The following is a 22003-nucleotide window of genomic DNA, read 5'->3' as shown; positions in this document are numbered from 1 at the left end:
CGCCGCAATGTTTATTTCGGAGAGTGGATAGGCATACGAGGTATCGTTGATTGGTCATGTGACCTGATACCCTATGATTTCTTCTTGTGGGACCTTCTCAAGAGCCGCGGACCCTTCCCTATCTCCGTACTGCAATCGAAAAAGAATTTGAAACTATTCGAGGACAGCTTGAGATGCTTTTCCGTTGAAAAATGTTGTTGTAAATGCATTGATCAAGATGGGAATCAATTTAAACAGTTACAATCCCTTTTGTAATTTCTTCTGCTAAATTTATTTTGACGCTATATTTTTTCTCTTATTACAAATTTGTTGCTTGACTTATGCCGACCTCTGTAGTAAAACTACCACTAAGTCAAGTTGTTTTGAAAAATGTCGCGAGTTTCGTGCTGTTTTAAATGGAGAATATGCTTAAAAATAATCACAGTTTATTTTATTTATTTACGATTTTTCCATGTTAGGATAAGAGCTCACTACTTATAAGTTTTCATTCAGACACACCTTCGGCCTCAAAACACTAACAACTAACACAGAAGGAGGATATCATAGAAATAATCTGGATAATGAAGAGGATGAGAGAATTAAAACTATCGGAAGTGATGAGGAGGTGATGGTATCCTTTAAGAGATGTATTCTGGAGTTTATACAAACTATGGACATTAAAATCAAAATGTAAAATTTTAGGATAAAAAGAAAAGACAAATGAAAACAAAACTTTTAAAGTAATAACATTTTTCTCTATAACGATATTTCCATAGTAGCAGCAGTGGATGGGAAAGCATTTAATATTAGTAGTGCGTATCTTGTTGCACGAAAAAAAAACATTAGCTTCCTACAAAAGTGCAGCCACTTCAATGTCCTTTAATTCGTCTTCTGCTAAATTTTTTTTCTTCCACATATTGTACCATAAATCTAATTCTGCAGGGACATCACCCAACTCATAAAATGAAAGATTCTGCATTATTTTTGAAATCTTTTGAAGCCATTCTGAGCATGCTTGAAGGATGAAGATACGTTAAAGCAAAAGCAGTTGTTTTTTCGTCAGAGAATTTGATTTAATCAAATTTTCATCCGATTCTGGTGTGAGACAATTCTGGTGTGCACCAATTCATAGATCGAAAACTATTTTGATTTATACTCAGCACTATGTCAAAGAGTAGTGCGGGATACAAGACATTGTAAGATGGGGAAGGACAACGTAAGAGGCAGTGGTACAGCCATGTAAGACGGATGGACGAGAACAGACTTCCGAGAATAGTCCTAGAAAACAACCCGCCCGGCTCAAGGCCTCCTGGGAGACCACCTAAAAGGAGGAAAGATAGTTGGCAATCCACCTATCAGGAAAAGATGCAGAGGTAGCTTCAGAATTAACAGATCGACAGATCTCCAAGAAGTAGAAGAAGACTCAGCACTATGTCAGTTTTTCAAACAGCTTTGTTTTTTTCTGATGAAATATATTTTAAAGACGAAGGACACGCCAATAATATTATTTATCAGAGCTAATTAATACAAAACAAATATCTGCAGAGCAGAAAAATATGTATATTTTAGATAAAATTTTTTGTTTATTAAATTATTCAATTTATTTTTTCTTTCAGGAGGGGGCAGTTGCCCTCCCTGCCCCTCGCTGGCTACGCCCATGCTCCCGAATGAATATTTATAGAACACTAATGGGGAAAGAAAAAAAAAGAAAGTTAAAGAAGAAATAGATAGAAGAGGTAAAGGTAGAAAATTTGGTATAGAAAATTAAGTTAACAAAATCTTAAGCCATGGGATAACGCGGCCCTTTTGCCCCGATGTAAAAATATTTTTACATTGTACTTTAACCATATTTTCATTCCTCAATGATGATTAATACATAATAAGTGTTCGAAAGCTCGGAATATATATTGAAAATATTACACTTTGGTGTTTGATATCAAATATTAACAAAAAAAAATCTATTTATGTGATAACTTACCTTCGTGATGATCGTATCCAAGAATACAATCACTAATAGCACTTTGTACACGCGCACTTTTTACTGATCGATGGATAGATTTATTTATCAACTGTGTCATCTGTCAATAATATTTTAATTTCAGAGTAACATACTCCAACAGCGCTGGTCGTTGACACAGAAACAGCAAAAATTGAAATTACATAGGACTTTTAGAAACTCCAAGATTTCAGTGGGGCAGTAGTTAGGTTGCAGACTAAACTGATTGTTTGCGGCAAGGACCACAAAGAATCGAACTTTCATAAATTCCACACAATCAAATCTTATAAGGTGAAAAATTACAGCTTGTAACCATCCTATGAATGCTTTAATCTTGTTGATATTGACAAAAACAATGATGTTGTATCTACAGTTATTGTGGCACTCCTGATTATAATCAAGCAATCAATCATTCTATCACTGTCATATTATTATTATTATTATTCGATTTTATGTCAACAAATACAAGCCGTTCACATAACCAGCGTCCTTTCTAATCAATTTGCGACGAGGATAAAGCAAAACCGAGTAAACATATATTGATTACCCGACTACCATAATGAATAAGAAACAGTTTTCCGAGTTCATGAGCTGTCTTAAAGGTATTATTGAAGTCCCACAAACCGTCCGCCAGCAATCCTGCGTGAGTTTCATGCTACTCATATAGGAATCGCCAGATTTAAACGGCTGGCTCGGCGTTATGTTTTTTGGAAAGGACTTGATCGTTATATTACACACGTAGTAAAAAGCTGTGCTGACTCTGCTATGCAAAGAAAGAATCCTCCCAAAGTTGTCGTACTTCCCTGAGATGTTTCTAGCGCTTATTGAGAACGAACGTATTTGAATTTTGCTGGGCCGCTATTTTCTAATTTGTATTGATGCAGATTCCAAATGGCTGGAGGTGAGGATACTGAAGGATGTCCCGAGTTCTGGTTCTACTATCAAATTACTACACGACATTTTCTCCATACTATGAATACCCCTATATTATTGTTTCGGATAATGCAACGATATTTGTAAGTTCCGAGTTCCAATCCTACTGTAAATCTTACGAAATTTCACAAAAATGTATCGTATCCACCCACCAACGGGTTGGCAGAGCGAAGCATCCAAACGATCAAGAAAACTTTGGAGGTAATTTCTAAAGAAAAACTGTCAATGGCTGAAAAGACCAGGAAAGTTGTGTTCCATTATAGAGCCACCCCTATTGCATTTGAAATTTCTACAGCCGAATCCTACCTAGGAAAAAAATTGCGGACCGCACTGGATGCTATACTCATGAGCTGCAATGCCTAAACGTTCCTTGTCAGTGAGAGAGATGGTCCAGGAGCGCCTTTACCTCTCTAATACAGGCAATTTGGCGTTGTAGCTGAGTGCCTTGCTTCATTACATGGTGAAAGTAGAAGCTGGACGTGGGCGGAAACAACTTTGTTCGTCCAGGGTTCCAATTTCTAGCGATTCAACTGAAACACATATTGATGAAAGAAACGACAATAGTCCACATCCAATTGTGTTTGGTATTCCTCAAGGTTATCCTCAAAGCCCTACTGTTGAAAGTTATGATTCAGTTCAATTGCTGTTCCAGCAGCAGACAGCAATCCAAGAAAAACCACCTCAAGAAGAGCAACTGCTGCCAAAGTCGCAGAAATCACAAAATACTGGCCCCAAAAAAGCCCAAGCTACCTCAGAGATTATATCCAATAAATATTAATTGTTCAATCTTCATATTAGTGGAGGAGATCTGTATCTACAGTTATTTGCTATAACAATTGTCATATTTGTTATAGCATGTTAATAGGTATCTATTTATTCAAATAATATAGTACATTACGTTGAAAGTGGCATTTAATACACGAGTGAGAATTCAAGTAGTGGTGTATCCATTTCCAGCGATTTATGAACAATATTTTTCCCACGATCCCCAAAACGCTATAAACTTTTAAATTTACATATTTCCAAATTAACAATTCATTTTATTTAGATACCCACTGTAATTATTTTTATTTGTTATTTATAGTAATATTATTGTAAAATGATAGAGGGGTGTTTGCGATTTATAATTTGCTTGATGAGATTGCAAATTTCGTGGTTCCTCCGAATCCCTAGAACAAGTCGCGCTGGTTCGTTCATTGCTCGCAGAAATTGATTTGCAGCTTTCATTTAATGTTTTATCTATATAACCTGCTACTGCAGTCGACTTCCAGTTCTAAGTCTCTTGAGGGTTATAATATCGATACCTGCATTCACCGGGATTGTCGCGGATGCTCATTACTAGTTGATGTTATTTCATCTGTCATATATTCCGTATCATGACACATGTGACAGATGACACAGAACACGAATTAGATTAGTTAGAGGTAGTGTGAAATGAGCTTTAGCGATATCTCATGTAACGAAAGTTGTCAAAAAAGTTTCCGACTTCAACCTGAAGATATCCTCCCTTATCAATATCGTCATCTTTATATAGCTCTCATTCGAAGTTTCAGCAGCTGTCGTAAAACGATTAAAGAGGAGCTAGACATTATCTACGATCATAAAATTTGGAACAGAAGAATTCAAACGTATCAGCTTATCTGACGTTGTATGTCAACCAGCGATATCATCGAAAATATTCACCAAACTATTTCGGAGATCAATTGGAATAAGGTTAAGAGCGCATTTGATATGAATTGAATTAAGAATTAAGCACGCATAAGATATCCGCGCGTTGGGTAACGAGTTTGTTTATTTTGGACCAGAATCGCATTCCAATGAATATTTTTTATGCCTTATGAACACGGTTTGAGTGGAATTAGTAGATTCATAACTATAAGTGGAACCAGGTTGCACCATTATACTCATGAGACAATAAAAAGTGTAGAGAGTGGATTGCAAAGGGCGAACTTGCTCCGAAAATGGAAAGGTCGATTCAAGTAATCGGAATCGAGATAGTCATGGGATTGTGTTCATCAATTTTTTTCTGAGAAAGAAAAAAAATTAACAGTAGGGTATTATGCATGAATTCTTTATAACTCAAAGAAGAAATAGCAAAAACGACCGCATTAAAAGAAGGAGAAAGTGCTTTTCCATCAGGTCATAGGGTGTACTGTAATAAGATCTTCTGTCTTTTAGAATGCCACATTTCTTTGCAAATTTTTGATGCAGTATGCGTGTCCGTGTAGGTTTTCAGTTTCATTCCTATAATTCCAAAAGGCGGAATTTTCTTCTTTTAAAATGGAGACTTTTTCAAAGTTCGATAATAGCCATGGATAAAATTCATAAATTGCACGACCGCCCACTGTATTCACCAGATCTGGACCTCAGCGGCTTTTTCTTGTTTCCTTACCTTAAAATTTCACTTGCAGAAAACAGATTTTCATGAGACGAGGGTGTTGTAAGTTTCGTAGGCCCGTTTTGAGGAAAAAGTCAGAAATTATTATTTTGCACCATTAAAGAGGTTATTGCTTCTTTGTTAAGTAGAAAACTTTCAAGACAAACTTCGTCATTCACATCAGCATAATAAATTTGATTTCCCATAGAGGAAAGTTCCAAGGTCCCAAGCTTGTCCCAACCATGTAGAACTCTGGGCCAAGCTTGTAAGCCAGGCTTGGCCCAGTCTTGGTAAAACTCTGGAGTGATAACGATAGGCCAAGCTTGGTCGCCAAGACTGGGCCATGCTTAAATGCCAGGACTGGGCCAAGATTGAATACCAAGACTTTATTCATTACATAACTTTTTCTTCTTCATCTTTATTTCATTTCTTTATTTATTGTTCATTCAATATGATTTTTTTGATTTTAAAAATAAACAAACATAAATTTTTACATTTAATCTGTACCATTATCGTTAACCTCACTCACAGAGCTGATGCTTATACTTAAATTATTTAACCTTTTCCCGTTCACAATTGAGTTAGTTTTTTAAATATTAATATTAAATATAATAAATATTAAAAAATGTTATAAGAAACACACACTGAATAAGCTAGAGATCGGATTGATCAGACCCATAATAAAAAAAGTATGGCTGCCGACGGGCAAAAATACTTCAACCACGCCGTATGTGACCAAACAGCCGAAGCTTGGGTCCCCAATGAATGGCCAAGGCTGGATTAACCAGGATTGGCCCAACCTTGGTCCAAGCCTGGGGTGTTAACGAATGGCCAAAGCTGGAATATCCAGGCTTGGCCCAAGCTTGGGTAATCATTGGTATGGCCAAGGCTGGGTCAATCAACCTTGGCCTGAGCCTGAGTTGGCAATAAATGGCCAAGGCTGGGATACCCAGGCTGGGCCCAAGCTTGGGTAATCATTGGTATGGCCGAAGCTTAGTTAAGTACCCTGTCCCACGCATGGACCAATACTGGTACACCGAAGCTAGGCTTCCCATGACTGGCCCAGGCTTGGCACCTTCATCAATTCTGGTGTTTCCTCTATGTGTTATCCATTAGAAATCAATTAGCGATCAAAAACTTACCTGCAAATGGCGAAATGAACATTATTGTTGATATAGCTTGAACGTTACCTGCAAAAAACGAAACTGTTTAAAAAATACGATGATTTTTTTATTTTTCACTGTTTTTCATATCATCTGTCAAATTTTTATACAAAACTGACAGATAGATTGGTTTTAATACGCAAATAGATAGATAACAATTCAAAAATCTGGTGCTTGTGTAGACAAATGCTACGAAATAATGCAGTATATACGAGGGTGGTTCAAATTTCATAGAGACAAACGATGTAAGTTGTGCGTCTCTATATTTTGAAGATCGCGGCTTGATTATGAGTTAGCTGGTCTCTTACTTACAGTGTAACATAGTTTTCGTCGCGACGTCTGTGTCTCGCGCGTGCTACGACCATGAATGCGTCAAATGTCGAAGGCCGTTGCGCAACTTACTGTCATTCGTTTTTTGGTGTGGAAATACATTAAAAACCTCGGAAATTGACGGAATCAATTCGATTTACTGTATTTAAATAAACCGCGAAACCGGCATGATCGTCGATAGCGAACCAGCATCACACCAGACAATATTCTCCGCGTAGAACTCATTTTGTAGGACCGTAGAATGAATTTTCCAACAATTTCGGCTGAACTCGACATTAGTATTAATAGTATAAAGTTTATTATCCACGTACACATTCAATATCGCAAAATAACGATGCAATGGCTTCCAAAACTGTTCAATGTGAGGTGAAGACATCTAGGTCCGCAAGTAAGATTGTGTGTAATATATTCTAGTACCGACAGGAAGTGCTGTACGTTGACATTTCAATTGGAGTAGGAGATACTAGAACATCCCCTCCCCCCAGATTTATTACCCTGCGACTACCACGTATTTGTACCACTGAAAGAAGCCCCCGGAGATGTTTCCTAACCTCAAAGGAAACGATTATTTTAAAAGATTAGTTGGAAGGGTTGAAAAGTTTCCAAAGTTGGTGAATAAACATGACTATGTAAACCATAATGTCTGGTTTCTTTCTTATATGGGACTTATATGGAACTTTCCACCCTGGGATTTGCCGATTAAGATTGATTACAACCCTGTGTTTTAACGCAAATAATTTCATAAATACCTTTTCGTGTACAATGAAAATTTCATTATTCAATAATTGGAAAATGTATCTTATCTCTCTACTCCATTTCCTCATCCTTAAATTCGAATTTGGTTTGGGTATAAAAATATTAATTAAACGAAAAAGCGTAAAAGCGCGAACTGACCCTTTAATTTAGATAATTGCTCCTTCGGGAGTCGTTGTTGACTGGCTAGTTAATGCAATTCTCTATAGAAACCAAAGGGGATTTGTCCTTTAATCCTTGCAGTTTATTATTTATTCAACACTATCGATCGATGGGAATACATACAGTTCTTTAAAATAGGGACGTCAGGATAAAATCAGAAAGTTTGTTTTGCATACACTATTACTAATCAACGAATCGGGAAATAGCTTTCTAAAATTTACCGACACTAATGGCAACATTGTAATGAAATTTCATACGAATATGTTTTAGAAGCTGATACATCTCGTGCATTTGTTTTTAAATCTGACTCTCACAGAGGACGCTAGTTACACGCTAAGATTTATTAATCAAAATTATTATATAAGATTATTTGAGTGACGTTGGAGTCTGTCTTTCATTTCTTGACGTGAATTTACCTCTGTAGCTTACCACTAACAACAAGTTATGGAAAGGAGCTCCTAAATGGTTAAGACGAAAGTTGGGGAAAAAAAAAATAGAAAAAATCTGTGGAAGTGGAAATCACATTAGAAGAGATACAAAAGGGAATAAGTAAAAACAAAAAGGGAAGGCACCAGGACACGATAATGTGACAAATGATAAAAGTATTACCGAAACGCTTCACAACATCTAATGAAAACTGCGGCCTCTCATTATTTTGGCCGCCCGCGTCTGTATATAATCGTCTCTTGTGTGTGAAATTTTCAAAAAACAGAATAAATCAATATCAGTTCGAAAGCAGGATTAATGTTGGATAATAATTAGTTGGCATTTTTCAATTTCTAAACGAAATCCTACGCTCGACTTGCCGTAGGGGAATGTAAATCTGGTTTACACAGGAAAGTGGATTATTCAATATGAAATACAATGAAGGGGGTATCCAGTTAACAATTCAATAATGGTTGAAAAGTTTATCCAGTTATTCAGTTACAAGTTCTAATAGTTTCTCTTGTTTCCCGTTATACTCAATCGAATTAAGTCATGGAAATTAACGCATTTAAATAATTGTCTCGAATGACGTGATTTAAAATTAGGAAAGTTTGAGGACCAAGGAAATTAATTTACTGCGACAAAAAATGTTATTTTCAAAAGTAAAAACAAGTACCATGTTGTACAGAGCGTTTCACAAAAAGGTGACCGTGTCTCTGGGATAAGTGGAAAACTGAAAAATAATTGTTGTTTGCTTTTTTCTGCTATCCGTTTTCCAGATAACAAGCGTTCAATAAAAAATATATTTTTTACAATTTATCGAAACTAGTGGCAACGTATTCAACATAAATTTTTTAAGGTTAGATTTATTAATCGACATAATTCAATTTAACACAAAAAAGATACTTTTAGTGAAACTCTATACAGTGAACCGTTTTTGGAATATTTTGATTTCAAAATTATTGAGTAATAATCGATTCTGGTATAAAGCAATGTTAAATATATTATTTAACCAAAAAACACAAGGAAAAGCTTGAAATGAAGACCAAGAACATGAATTATGTCTTCCAAGATACGACCAAATTGTGTCCAAAGTACAAGGTGTCCCAAAAGAAAGTTAACATTTGTTTTATTTATTGCAGCTTTTCGGAGGAGTTAAGGTTCTTGGGAATATGGCGCATAGAAAATTCTACAATATTGGCAATGTTCTTCAATTAAATGATGCGCCAGGCACTCTGACTGATTGGAAGATTTCAATAGACCGGAACAACACTAGATAAAACAAAATCAGGATGTTCAAAGCCTGCTAGATCAGTCGAAAGCCTTGACAGTCTTACTCGTTATGTTCGTCACGAGCTTAATTTGTCTATTCGGAAGCGTGCTATTGCTTTAATCGTGCATCGATCATCATTATTTTGGATTTTATATAATCCTTACGAAATTTAGTTGATGCAAGAATAGAAACCTCAGATTGCTGATCAGAGGCTTGAATTCGTTAACAAGATGATCTTAGCTTAGGTCAATAAGTACAATTATCGCTTCAGGAGCGCCACCAATCCAAAACACAAACATCAGAAACCCCTACATTTACCCAAAGTGACATTATGCGCTGCGATGTCAGCGCGATGAATTATAGGCCCTTACTTAAGAGCGCTATGTGCGGATGTTAGACGACTTCTTCATTTCTGAACTGCAAAACTTTAATTGTTATAACTAAAGAAAATGGTTCCAGCAGAACGGAGCAACTCCACACATGTCCACTAGATGTCTCCCACGAATTTGTGAATTTTTTTCTATGAGAGGTGACATAAGTTGCCCTCCACGCAGACCTGATCTAACACCTATGGAATAGATGTTATAACCTTAGCGTCTATGTATGATCATTTCCTTTTGCTTTTCCATTTTCTTAAGTAATCAAATTGAATAACAGATCACAGTAATTATGTCACTGTTTTGAATTTTTAATGGAACAATTTTGTAAAACGTGGTTGACATCTAAATGCCGGAAAAGGAACGAAAATATTTTCAAGACTCGAAGTAGATATTTTTCTGAATAAATTGAAGAATTTTTTAATTTGAATATTCATTGTTAACGGGAATTAGTTTCCCATTCCAAAATCTGCAATTATAATTTCAAGATCTAAAAATAAATTCAGAAATGCGAGATACGGAGTGAACGTAGGATTTTCCTTCTAATTAATTGTAATTAATTGCACGGCATTTGTCGTTTACACTATTTTTCATTTTTTTAAAAAGATTTTTTCTATTACGTGGGTTGTTGAAGAAGTTTCCAACCTCAATCTGAAGAGTCACTATTTATCAAATATTTCTGCATGATTTGACAAATTCTCATTAGAATTTCATCTATTTTGGACATTAAGTTTCTATTTGACAATCGTATACGTGAATCGTTGTGAAGATTCAGTAGATCTGGCTCCCAAAGACTCTTTCCTATTTCCTACCCTTAAATATTCACTTGTTCATCGTAAGGAGCGTTATCGTATACGTAAACATCTATTTTGAGGTTAGACCATCGATGAACATTAATTAAATAGAAATAATTACGGAGAAAAATGTCTTGTTCCTTCATTAGGTCGGAAACTTTTCAGATCATCCTCGTAGAGGGAGCCTGTTTACGAAACAAAAAAGTTCGGGACCTACTGATCTAGATAATTCTCAATAGAACTAAATTAATGTGGAAATTAACATCAAAAAAGTATAAGTATACTTTTGACTTCGAATATACAACATAAAAAACTAAAACTAGAACATAGAATTGGAAAATCTCGTTGAGACTTCCTCACACAAATTTTAAGCAGTGATCCTTAAAAGTAGAAATACAAAAACAAAGTTGTACTGGTTTGACCGATATGTCAACATAAACGTATTTTACTGTAGCTATTATAAGATGACTGATGATGTTTCTTGAGATATTATTTTTAAGATTTAACTTGAATTATTACCAAAATGCCAGAGTAGTGATTTTAGTTTGTATAGATTGACAAAGGGAAACCTGGAATAGTTTTTCGTTTTCGTTATTTATATTAATTCTATCGTACTTTATTCATGTTTCTGAAAAACTTTTCATAGGAGCCAAAGGAAATGAATGTCTTCCCAAAGACTCTTTCCTATTTCTTACTCTTAAATATTCACTTGCATAAGAGAGATTTTCATCGTAAGGAGCGTTATCATCTATTTTAAGGTTAGACTATCGATGAACTTAAATGTGATACTATGTTAAAAATAGAAATGATTACGGAGAAAAATGTCTTGTTTCTTCATTAGGTCGGAAACTTTTCAGACCACCCTCGTATAGGTCACCTTTCCATTTTTTCGAATATTTCTACGGATTTCATGATTCTTTATCTAGTTCCCGGTATTCACGGGCGGGTCGGTGACTCTATTAGAATCGAAAAGTACAGAACAAAAGGCGGGAACGTGATTATAAAGTAGAATGAAAAAATTTCAATCATCTTGTCCAATTAATGAATTGAATGATATTAGAACTGGCAAATCGCTGCTATCACAGAGCAACTGTATAGCGAATTTAATAATAGCTCTACGCACCGTGGTCTACAACGTGAAAAGTATGCATCCAGCAAGAGCTTTGGCATAGCAAACGTTTAGAGCGGCCTCGAAAAACCACAATCACTGAAGATAAACATGATCGACAACTCACGGGCCATGAGGTAACAGCTCAGATCAATGAATCTAGGAATTTGCGCTTGAATGAGTGAAAAAGAGATTGAAACTGGCCTTTTTGAAAGGGTAACAGTGAAGAAACCTCTTTTAAGACGTGACAATAAAATTAAGAGGTTGCAGTGGGCTGAAGAACATATCGCATGAATAGTAGGAGTGATGAGTCAAAGTTTGAGGTTTTTGGATTTAAGAGAAGAGTGTTTGTGCGCAAGTCAAAGGAAGAACGAATGTTAAATCGATGTGTAATTCCGACTTTAAAAGGGTGACTAGAGATCTGGTAAAATTTGAAGATATTTTGAAGAAGAATATTAAAACAAAATTTAACACGTTTTAGTCAGCTCCTGATTGGCAAAAAATTTATCTTTCAGCACGACAACGATCCCAAGCATTCCTCGAAGCTGTGCAAAGAGTATTTGGAACAATTGGAAAGGAAGAATGTACTGAAAATAATGATTTGGCCGTCACAGTCGCCAGATGGAGTTGTTGTTGATAAATTGGGCAGGGAAGGCAGGAAGCAGTCTCCTACTTCCACTTCACATCTTCGGAATATTTTGAAAAAGGATGGAATCAAATAGATTGTACAGTGGGCAAAAACTTTTGAACGGTAGTGTACAGGTGGTCCCATTTCTTCAGTTACTGTTTGAAACTTATCCAACTACTCTTAGTATTTAATCAACATTAAATTCAATTTTACATGATATTTCTCTTGTGAAAATAATTGTTACTCGTTAGCAGAATTTCTGATCTTAGTTACTCATTTTAATGTTTTTTTGCAGAGAGTTGTACGAGGGTTGTCCGTAAAATAAGAGCTGCGGACGGTAGGAAAGCTGTGAGGTGGGAATTGGCAAGACTGGCGTGTAGCTTGGATATCTTTCTCCGTCGAGCTGTCCACGACGTCCATTCTTATTTTGCTAGATGGGAAAGATGCAGCTTCCATTTTATTCTCACGCTAGGAGCGAATTATGCTCTGTGATTTATTTTTGTCTGAAAAAAACGTTACTCCAAGGGCTATTCCGGTTGCATATTCCCTCAGATTTTGTCGATTTTAGTCAATACTCAAAGTTCAATGTTTAAGTCACGATAATACAACACTCTCGCATCAATTATTAAATACAGAGTTCGGTATAAATTGAGCAACGCTATCAAAAAATCGATATAAGTTCGGCAACCTTCCATCATAAGTCAACGCTGTCGAAACATATTAGAACGAAGCATGTTCGTGCTTCAGACAGTTGTGACTGTGTCATGATAACACGTGCTCGTCGTATAGATGCGTTTTCTAAATGAATAAGCGATACAAGTTTCAAGAAAAAGTTTTTTGTATAACGTCGTATCTGCTTACGAACGCGGATTACGAATTTCAACAACAATTTCCGAATTCGACGCTACCAAATCGACCAACAGTGTGTAAGACGTACCAGAAATTTTTAAAAACGGGCTCTGTTGCCGACGCGCCGAGTTCTGGATTATCGGTACCAATCTGCAAGGCCGACCAATCTGCAAGGCGGCTATCGGGAGAGCTTCAAATATATGATCGTTCTTTACGACGAATACTGAAACGCGTTATGTGGGGGGAGTACCTTAATCTTCATTTTGGAGAATGGATCGGCACAGTAGGAAACATGGAGTGGATTTCACGGTCATGTGACTTGACATCCTGTGACTTTTTCTTGTAGGTTCTTGTCAAGGACCACGCACTCTTCTCTGAACTGCATTTGAAGAAAAATTTGAACCTCTTCGCGGAAAGCTTGATATCCTTTTCCGGACCTGCCTCTCCATTGAGAAACGTTGCCGTAAATGCATTGATCAAGTTAGGCAATAATTTACAGTAACCCTTTTTCGACCCCCTTTTGTAATTTTTTTTTAATAATTGATTTGTATGCTGAATTTTTTCTCTTAATATAAATTTGTTACCTGATTTATGCTTGTATATAGTCGAACAAAAGTCCTTAGTTTGTGTCTCAATAGATATGAATAACTCTGTATAAATGTTCCAGTGAAGCTGTTTACACATTTTGTTTTTAACTTCGTTAACTCTCAAATTTATATATCTAGACCATTAAAACTCTAGAAAATACGACTTGTTTTATGTACTTCAAATTATTTTCCATTTTATGAAATTACAAAGTTGATTACGAGAATTTGTGTTGTAACTATTGCAGACATTTTCCATAATTTAAGTACTTTATGAACTTTATGTATGTATCAAATGAAACATCGCAGTGAAATCGTTTTCTCTAACAATAATTGGTTGAATCTGTAATTGAAATTGTATTTTTGAAAACTACTTCATATTAATATTTCAGCCCTTCACTTTACTAAGAATACGGAGGTCTTGTCGGTTCTAATTACGTCCCTGATCCACAACTAAAGAATCCTCCGGATGACTTTAACTTGGAAGCAAGGCTCTTTCACCAGTTTGGCTGCTACAGAGAATAACATATTACTCAATAATTCGTGTAAATAACTTGAAAAAAACAAATTTCTGCCAAAAATCGATTTTATTCATTCAAGTAATCTCCTTCAAGAGCAATACAATCATTCCAACGCTTCTCTAACTTCTCGATGCCGTGCTTGTAGAAGGATTTGTCTTTTTCCTCAAAATAGGCTTCAGTTTCAGGAATTGCTTCTTCCTTTGAACTGAATTTCTCACCGCCGAGCATTTTTTCGAAGTTAGCGGATAGCCAGTAGTCACTGGGGGCCGGATCTGGACTATACGGTGGATGAGGAAGCAATTCGAAGTATAATTCGTTCAATTTAACCATCGCTGCCATCAACTTGTGAAGAAATGTATTTCTTGGTGGTTCTTGGATCCAACAACTCTTTGAAATATTCGCTATAGATGGTCTATCCCTTTTGGAGATAGTCGATGGATAATATTCCGTGCGCATCCCAAAGTAACCTTCCCACCTGACTTTTATGCCTTTGGACGCTTAGAACGTGGCTCACTGGTTGCAGTCCACTCAGAGGATGATCGTTTTAATTCCGTGAAAGTGTGTGTGAAGTGAAATATCGATTGCAAAAACTCTGATTTATTATAAACATGACCAAACACTGCTCTGAATCAAGAACACGTTGTTGTTTTTGATCGACTGTGAGTAAACGCGGCATCCGCTTTGAAAAAAGCTTTCTTAAGGTCACATGTTCATGCATAAATGTTAACCCACTGCCTTCTGATATCTTTACGGCCTCAGCTATCTCACCCAACTTCAATTTAGGGTAAGATATGACCAATTTGTCGACTTTTTTTATGTTTTCTGGAGTAACCACGTCAATTGAACTACTAGAAGCGCGAAGCAATGAAAAATCAACACACGAAATTATTTTGAATCCATTGTTTTGAAAATAACAAAAGTAGTTTCATTTTAATGGCTGTCACTTTTTCCTGACTAGTCGAAATTTTACACATAGTCTTTTGACAGTTGGTACTTTGTGAACGTCATATGGATTTAATAACGGCATCGCCATCTGTGTGTCACTCACACGACTTATTGAGTGATATGTAACGTAGTTTCTTTATTATTCTACAGAAGTGAATCACCGGGCCTGTATGTATTGTATTCGTATTTTCCCCGACCAGTTTGAGGGTTTGTCTTAATGCCTTTTTGTTGTTCGTTTTTCACAGTTGAAGATGATCGCGTTCACATGAATTTTTATTATTATAACTTGGACTGGCTTAATAGTTTTTCCATCTGTATTATGCAGAATTAATTCTATTATAATCATCCTGGTAATTTTAGTATCTAGGTATTTTTTTTACCCACAATAAAACGTAACGTAATTAAAATTGAAAGCGACATGTACTCGAATGTGTTCATATAACTATGAAGTAGTTGAATAATTTCGACTTCAAGTTTCTCTAAATAATTCAAATCGGCGGTGCTTTAAAAAGTAGTTGCATTGTTGTTGAAAGTACATTCAAAATATTAGCGGAAATTGACAGAATGGTTCTATTAACTGGGCCTGGTAAAAAATTCTAGATTGTGCATTATTGATTTCCATGCATTCGCAATTTCTATTTTAGGAGCTGAAAGCTGAAGTAAATACGTATACGCGTATAACGATGATGCCCTTTCGGTCTACCTGTACAATTCATAGAACCAATTTACCCCGGGCATTAATTCTGGTAATTGCAGCACAGAGTTGATCAAATTTGTATTTGATGATTGTAGGATGAAAAATAAGAAATTTTTTATATATAAATTTGATTAAACGGATTAAAGATTATATACATGTAGAAATGGAAAAAAAACCTTTCGAATGAAATACGTAGTGCAGTCCATGAGTTTTTTTTTTCATATTTTGAATCAATTTTTTTCTATTCGCATAATTGGGTTTCCTTAGTTATTATAAGTATAACTCAAATCTAGACATTTTGGAGAGATTTCATAGTAAATTGCGAAAAAAGAAGGAGATTTAGGAGTATTGGAAAAAATATAAATAAAGTACATTAAAATGTGCGAGACACGTTCAAATAGATTGACTATAAATATCAATTTAAATGGGATAAACAATTAGTTTTAGAATGAATTAACGAAATTAACATAATGAGTCTGTTCATTGGAACGATTCCTTCAATATTTCTTGTAACAGTTATACCAAATATTTATTCTCTTTTACAATGATAAATTGCATAAAAGATGGATAGAAAACTGACGTCCGTCGCGTCTCCTAAAAGGGTTATTGATCCGAAACATTAGTCCCTTTTCAGATTTAGGCATTCTCTGCTTTATCTCTCATTTGCAACAACATTAATTGCGATTGAATTTCGCAGTAAGGGATGCTCAAGATAATATAAAATAACAATTTGGTTTAATAATAATTATACGAGAATGTATTGATATCTAGTTAGCCCAGACCAGTTCCATGCATAAACAAAATATTGGGTTACCATAGCAACGAACAATAAATTATTAGAAGTATCAGTGTTAAGTTTCACGTCGAAAAAGTAAACCAGAGTTACTAGATAAATTAAAAGAAAAGAGATGTCCACCGACATTGTGAAAATCGAAAAATTGGGGTGTAGAGCCATCATCAAAAACCTGTATTTAAAAGGGTTAAGAGGTAAGCAGATTTACGAAGATATGCTTAATACCCATGGTGATCAATATCCTTCGTATGCGACCGTGAAAAATTGGACTGCAAGCTTCAAAAGAGGTAAATTTTCCATTGAAGATGATGACCGATCGGGAAGGCCAGTTTTGTGTCAATCCCCGAAAATATCGATGCAGTTCATGACATGATTTTATCATACCGTCGAATTGGGCTAAAACGGATATCTGAAACTGAATATTTCAAACGAACGCGTTCCTCATATAGTTCACGTTAATTTGGACATGAGAAAAATTGCTGCAAAATGTTTCCCCAAATGTTTGAATGTTAACCAAAAGCGTGCAACGATGTAAACTTCTTAAGCGGAATTGTTACTATGGATGAGACTAAGAAGTTTCGTGTCAAAAATCTGCTGGAAAAGTTCTTGCTTCAGTTTTTATGGGATTGCCATGGAATAATCATGATTGTTTTTTAGATAAGGGTAGATCAATAACTGGAGAATACTATTCGACATTACTGACCACTCTACGGGAAAAAATTAAAGAGAAAAGACGCGGAAAGCTATCCAAAGGTGTTTTGTTTTTGTAGAACAACGCCCCTGCACACAAATCTCATGTTGCCATGCAAAAAATTCGTGATTTAGGGTTTGAATTACTAGAACACCCCCCTTATTCTCCAGATTTGGTTCCGTCCGACTATCATCTCTTTTCTCGACTGAAAAAAAGTTTAAGGTCGTAAATTTTCTTCCAACGAAAAGGTAATAAAAGCTGTGGAGGTCTGGTTTGCAGAGCAAGAATAAACATTTTTAAAGGTTAGAGACGTTGCAAGTTCGCTGTAATAAATGTATCCAATTAAGAGGAGAATATGTTGAGTAATGAAATATTTTAACATTCAAATTTGCTTGGTTCTATAGTAGACTAAGAGTTCATATATCCTTGTAATAAATTTCTTTAATTTCTTATTTCTTAGACCTTTTGATATATTAATGCATCTAAATGTTCTTGATTTTAGGTCTCTCCTGTATCAATCTAAATAATTTTTAGATGACCTAAAATCAAGAACATTTAGAAACATAATTATAATGCATACAATATCTTACTTCACACAAAGTTAATTATGCCAGTCGGTGAAAAATTGTAGAATTTTGCCACAGGATAATAAAGTCTTTCAAGCAGATTCGCCTTTGTCAATCTCCGGAACTAATTAAATGTATTTTTCCTTTTTAATTTTGGAAGTAGCTCATTTAATAATTTTTTGGCATTAAAGATGATGGAATTTTCTATCAGATTTGTTAAGTAAATGTCCAAATTTTTTCTTCTGATAGATTTGGGCTCTCGTATACACTGTGACACAAAGGATGTATTGTGTCCCTCTTTCTTGCTGCGAAACTAGAGAACCCAGTGTTTACAGCTGATCCATCATCCTTTAAAAAATCAAGTGGGTTGGCTTTAATTGCTAGAGATCTTCGTCTTCTATTGCAAGCGTACCCAGGTGTAGTGCTCTAGAGTTTCTTTTAGAGTTTCATACTTTGAGAGAATGTGGATAGAGGTTTCGTCTTCTATGCATCAAAACCTGCACGCCCAATTATCTGTTAGGTCTAACACGTCTTCAGTTGTTTGTTGAGGTGACAGTGCCTCGATAAAACTCCTGTTAGTATTCGTAGATTGTTCTTATGTTGATACATTCAGCAGATTTACTCTGGTTATAGTTTCCCAGAACAGTCTGTGCCTGTCTTAGGCCCCGTAGGTTGTCCCAATAATTGGTTTTGATCCTATCTACCTTCTTTTCCAGTGCTTTTTCCATAGTTCTGTAGCTGATACCACAAAAGGGTTCTGGTCCATTGAAAGGCTTTAGCGAGCTTATCAGCTATTTCATTCCCATCGCTCCGGTGTGTACCGAAATCCATTGAAGGGTAATTTTATTTTTCTTACCCGGCTTGTTTAATTTTTCAGACATAATTTCTCTCTAGATTGACCTTGACACATTTTTCAATTGCATAAATTTTTGCTTGAAAAATGCTTGGCGCCCTGCCCAATCTTTTTATTCCAGTTCAGTCTGCTGTTTTTGATCCATCCGTATACCATTTAATGACATTTCTTTTCATTTTATCCCCCTTGCTTTTACGGTTTATTGTTGTAGTGAAGTTTTCCTCAAAGCTGAACTTTTTCGATGCAACGTTCTGAGGCATGTCCCAGGGTTGGTCCAGTAAGATTGGGTCTTTCAGTTGAAATGTGAAAGTGTTTTCGAACCACACAAACGGATTCTAGAATGAATAGAATTTGCAATGCGTTCTATTACTTTTTTTTGTAATTTTAAGATAAAATCGAAGTGGTGCAAACTACAAGACCATCAAGAAAGCAAACCAAAGCGAAGATGCGATTTGAGCAACGAGTAGGAAGTTGTTAAAGCAGTACGAGAATCGAGGTGCTTTGACACAGATTTAATGGCAAAACAAGCAAAGGATAATTCGCCATGGGTACCGCAATATGAGGACCAAGAAATTTGATCCAATTTGAGGATCGTATTAAGTCGTTGTTGACTTTTAAAGCCGGTAAAGCTCCTTTATAAGATGAAACTGAAGTTTCCTCAGTGTTTAAACAGAGACCGTTCGCGTAAGTCCAGGACTTAATTGTAGTGAGATCTTTGTCTATGGTAGAATGGTAAAGCTTGTATATCTGGACAAATCCAGGTCCAGGTTACACTGCTAGCCGGCAATTTACTTGAAACCATTAGCTCTCACTAATTCTTTTCGACATTTAATGTGAGATACAGACCACTTTAAGGGAACACCTTGGATGCCGTAATTTCTAGTTTGTTAATTAAAATTTCATGATCAAAACAATCGAAGGCCTTAGCGAAATCACAAAAAACTGAAGTGATGTATATATTTCATTGAAAACAGAAAACATATCGTCATTGGTGCATATATTAAGTAGGAAACTAAATTGTTGAGCTGTCAAGATTTAATGTTTATGAAAAGAAAGGATAATAGACGGTTCTTCATTAATTGTTTAATTATATTCGATAGGATTGGTAATAACGCAATAGGACGATAATTACTAGTAATATTTTTCTCACCACCTTTGAACAGGTGGACAATTATAGTTGTTTTTAGATAGCTAGGGAAAAGCCCCTTTTCTGAGGATTCGTTGATTAGAGAACATAAAACGTTAATCAACACTTTTGGAAAATTCAAAAATAACTTCAATGCAATACTAATAACCCTTTAATGCCGCAGAAAGTTTTGTTTTGAATGCTGAGTATGGTTTGCACTGGCTGAAGAAGTCATTAGTTTATTAGAAGGAGCGTGGAAAGAAATTTCGTCCGGGTCGAGGTCAATAGTGTTTTATGAACTCAAATCATTTTTAACAGACCATGTTTCTTTGGAGGAATTTTTAGTTCTAGAGATGCGATTGTTGCAATAGTTTCGTTTAATAGTTTTGATAGTTTCCCGATACATTAATTTATACTTATTGATATAATTGAGTATGTTAGAATTGTCGGTGAAATTTTCATTATACAATATATGTATTTGAGGAAGGATGATACAATATTTGGAAATGCGCATGGAAAAATACTAATTCATTAAATTCACATTTGGAAATAATTACAATCGGATAATCCTTTGTTGATGTAAAGCCTAAAATATACAGGCAAGTACAGGGTCCTTCACGAAGAGCTGAATCGATATGTACTGCGACTAGTGTTCTGAAAATTTGCTTGCATGGTTTTCCAAAATGATCGTTTCAGCTAAAATAATTTCAGTTTTCAGAGACTTCCGGTTATACCGGAAGTGGACCTAAACTTCGTTATTTTAAACGGACTGCTATGGTTTTCATTAAATTTTTAGAATCTACGCGAAATTTCAATATAACTTTATTATGAGGCATCGTATTTCATATTTTCGAAATTTTTGGACACATGCAGTCCTCCACTAAAAAAATTATATTTCTAAGTTTATGTAAGTCGGGTCTAATATTTTTGGGATTTGGACAAATAACACTTACAGCTTTCAAAATCTGTGAAAACCTTTATATAAAATTTATATAGGGTGTTATTGGAAAATTATGCCGAATTTTGCTATCTAAAAACTTCGAAAACTTATTTTTTTCAAATGGCAGCCCCCCTTTTTCTCTTTACTATTGGATTCTACGCTTTAAATTAAGGGAACTTCGTCAGTGAATTCATATATCTCAAATTAAAGGTTTTTGTAGAAACTTGTGAAAACAGAAATTTCCATGGTTTTTAATTATCACCTGCCGATGTCAAACAACGAATAACAAAGGTTAACGTATCAAAAATTAAAATAATTTAGTCGATTAAAAAATATTTAAAAACACTAGACTAAGAGGAGAAGAACAAAACTGAAAATTAAATTAAAGTAAATGTTCGAAATGAAATAAATAAATAAAAAGTCACAAAGATTTCAGTTTTTTCAAGTTTCTACAAAAACCGTTAATTTGAGATATATGAATTTACTAACGGAGTCCCCTTAATATAAAGCGTAAAATCCATTGGTAAAGAGAAAAATGGGGGTTGCCTTTTGAAAAAATTAAGTTTTCGAAGTTTCTAGATAGCGGAATTCGGCACCATTTTCTTAACACCCTATGTAAATTTTTGTCAAAGTTTTCACAGATTTTAAAAGCTGTGAGTATTATTTGTCCAAATCTCAAAAATATTGGACCTGACTCACTTAAACTTGGAAATATAGTTTTTTTAGTGGAGGACTGCATGTGTCCAAAAATTTCGAAAATGTGAAATAATTTAAAAATTGTGGACTTTAGGCATACTATGCCTTATATAAAGTTATATTGAAATTTTGCGCAGATTCCAAAAATTTAATGAAAACCATAGCATTCCGTTTAAAATAACGAAGTTTGTGACGGGAAGTTTCAGAAAACTGAAATTATTTTAGCTGAAACGAGCATTTTCAGAACACTAGTCCCAGAACTTTCCTATATGCATATCGATTCAGCTCGTCGTGAAGGACCCTGTATATCAACTAACAATTTGGCCGAAAAATGGGTAATCATCTAAAATAACTAACATTAAAACAATCTTGCACGATTCTATATTCTCCTGCTTACCTTAACTGACTCCAAAAGAGCCGAAAAGTCTTTTCATTACTTTTAA

The 22003-nt window shown here is 35.2% G+C and overlaps 1 protein-coding gene across 2 annotated transcripts in view; it reads right to left on the bottom strand.

The window, feature by feature from the left end:
- Positions 1–22003, bottom strand: part of LOC130893376 (uncharacterized) — a 303656-nt gene that overhangs the window by 240776 nt on the left and 40877 nt on the right. The window lies entirely within an intron of this gene.

The sequence above is a fragment of the Diorhabda carinulata genome, chromosome 4, assembly GCF_026250575.1.
Source record: "Diorhabda carinulata isolate Delta chromosome 4, icDioCari1.1, whole genome shotgun sequence".
In the NCBI taxonomy this organism is placed as follows: Eukaryota; Metazoa; Arthropoda; class Insecta; order Coleoptera; family Chrysomelidae; genus Diorhabda; species Diorhabda carinulata.
This window is presented reverse-complemented; position numbering and strand designations above follow the sequence as displayed.